Source organism: Anomalospiza imberbis, unplaced genomic scaffold (genome assembly GCF_031753505.1).
Source record: "Anomalospiza imberbis isolate Cuckoo-Finch-1a 21T00152 unplaced genomic scaffold, ASM3175350v1 scaffold_99, whole genome shotgun sequence".
Lineage (NCBI taxonomy): Eukaryota > Metazoa > Chordata > Aves > Passeriformes > Viduidae > Anomalospiza > Anomalospiza imberbis.
Window position 1 is genome coordinate 250,001 of NW_027100612.1, and position 2,500 is coordinate 252,500.

Here is a 2,500-nt window from a genome sequence, read left to right on the forward strand (position 1 = left end):
GCGCGCGCTGGTGGGGCGCGGGGTGCCGCCACCCCGGCTCCACAGCTCATCGGGCGACCGCCGTCACCGAGTCCCTCAAGCGAGGCAGCGACGCCGAGGCCGGGCCGCGCGCCCCGCCGCACGGGCCCCCGCCACCCTTCCGACACGGACACGCTGGCACAACCAGGTCGGGAAGCAGGGGAACGGGACGCCGCCACCTCGGCGGGCCCGCGCGCGCCGCGCTCGGGGCTCTCAGGCGAGGGCCGGGAAAAGCCCCGGCCGCGTCCACCCGCGGCTGCCGCCCACCGCACCGGAGCGACAGCCCGAAAGCGCGCCCGCCGAGCGGGGCGCGCCCCGGCTTAAGGCCGGGCAGGAAAGGGGCGAGGCGCCGCCGCCTCGCCCGCCAGCAATCCCCAGGGGGGGCGCCCCCCCTTCGCCAAGCCGGCCACAGCCGGGCCGAAGCGGGACACGGCCCACGAAGTCGATGGCCGCGGCCGACGGGCAGCTCGCAGCTCGTACTCGGTCTCTCTCGGCTTCTCTCCCTCTTTTTTTCCCTTCTCGATTTATTTCTCCTCTTTCTCTCGAGCTCTCTCTCGCCTCTCGAACCGTACACACCCCGTTTCCCTGGGCCAGACGGGCGGACCGGGACGACGCCACGGGGCTCGTCCCGCGTCAGCGGCACTCGCCTCGCTCGGAGGACTGCGCACGGGGGCCCCCGGCCTCCCTCGCCGCTTCGGTCACAGGCACGGGACGAGCCTGCGGGGAGACGGCCCGTCACCTCGCTCCCATAGTACGGACAGACGAGTCCCAGGCCGCAGACGCCTCCAAGAGGACCGATGGAAAGCGACCGGGAAGGTGCGCCGCCGCAGGCCGGCCCCTGCGATGACGTAGCCGGAGGCAGCTGAAAACAGCGACCCCTTGGTGAACTTCCGGAGCCGGCCGCGACAACAGGTCTACCCGGCCGCGACAACAGGTCTACCCGGCCGCTGCCGGAAATCGCCTAAGTCCCTCCGGAGCGAGGTAGACCTGTTGTCCGCCGTCCACCGCCCGCCGCCCGGGCGCCGCGCCGGGCCCGGCGGCCCCGGAGCCGGGGTAGACCTGTTGTCCCCGGGGTAGACCTGCTGTCCGCGGGGTAGACCTGCTGTCCGCGGGGTAGACCTGTTGTCCGCGGGGTAGACCTGTTGTCCCCGGGGTAGACCTGCTGTCCGCGGGGTAGACCTGCTGTCCCCGGGGTAGACCTGCTGTCCGCGGGGTAGACCTGCTGTCCGCGGGGTAGACCTGCTGTCCGCGGGGTAGACCTGCTGTCCCCGGGGTAGACCTGCTGTCCCCGGGGTAGACCTGCTGTCCGCGAGGTAGACCTGCTGTCCGCGGGGTAGACCTGCTGTCCGCGGGGTAGACCTGCTGTCCGCGGGGTAGACCTGCTGTCCGCGGGGTAGACCGGTTGTCCGCGGGGTAGACCTGCTGTCCGCGGGGTAGACCTGCTGTCCCCGGGGTAGACCTGCTGTCCGCGGGGTAGACCTGCTGTCCGCGGGGTAGACCGGTTGTCCGCGGGGTAGACCTGCTGTCCGCGGGGTAGACCTGCTGTCCGCGGGGTAGACCTGCTGTCCGCGGGGTAGACCTGCTGTCCGCGGGGTAGACCTGCTGTCCGCGGGGTAGACCGGTTGTCCGCGGGGTAGACCTGCTGTCCGCGGGGTAGACCTGCTGTCCGCGGGGTAGACCGGTTGTCCGCGGGGTAGACCTGCTGTCCGCGGGGTAGACCCGCTGTCCGCGAGGTAGACCCGCTGTCCGCGGGGTAGACCCGCTGTCCGCGGGGTAGACCTGCTGTCCCCGGGGCAGACCCGCTGTCCCCGGGGCAGACCTGCTGTCCCCGGGGTAGACCTGTTGTCCGCCGCCCACCGCCCGCCGCCCGGGCGCCGCGCCGAGCCCGGCGGCCCCGGAGCCGGGCTAGACCTGCTGTCCGCCGCCCGGTTTTGGGGTTTTGGGGGTTTATTCCTTCCCGCCCCCCCCCCCGCCCCAATCCCGTTTCTTTTCTCCTTTCTTTGAAAGAACGACTCTCCTATTTGTTTGGTACAAGAAGAAACCCGTCCGGAAGAGAAATTTTCTTGGCAAATCTTATTTCGTTTTTCTCTAGTATCCAGAGCACCCCCAGACCGAGCTGACGGGCCGCCTGCGCCCTGTGCAAGCGGGAAAGCGGGCGGCCGCTTTTGGGCCGGTTCTTTCACGGTCCGCAGAGACCCTCCAGGCCCGGCAGGGGTCTGGGGGGCCCCGGGGGCTCGGAGCCGAGGCGCCCGGGGCCGGGACGAAGCCGCCGGCCCCTGGCCCTCGTTCCCACAGACAGAGAGAGAGAGAGAGAGAGAGAGACAGACACAGTGACACACACGCCCACTCCACACACTCGCACTCCGCCGCCACCCCCTCGGACACCGCACCCACCACCCGCGCCGCTCCCTCCCTCCCGGATGCGCGGGCCGCCCGCCTTACACGAGCTTGCAGGCCGGGACAGGGCCAGGCGGGGGGGGGG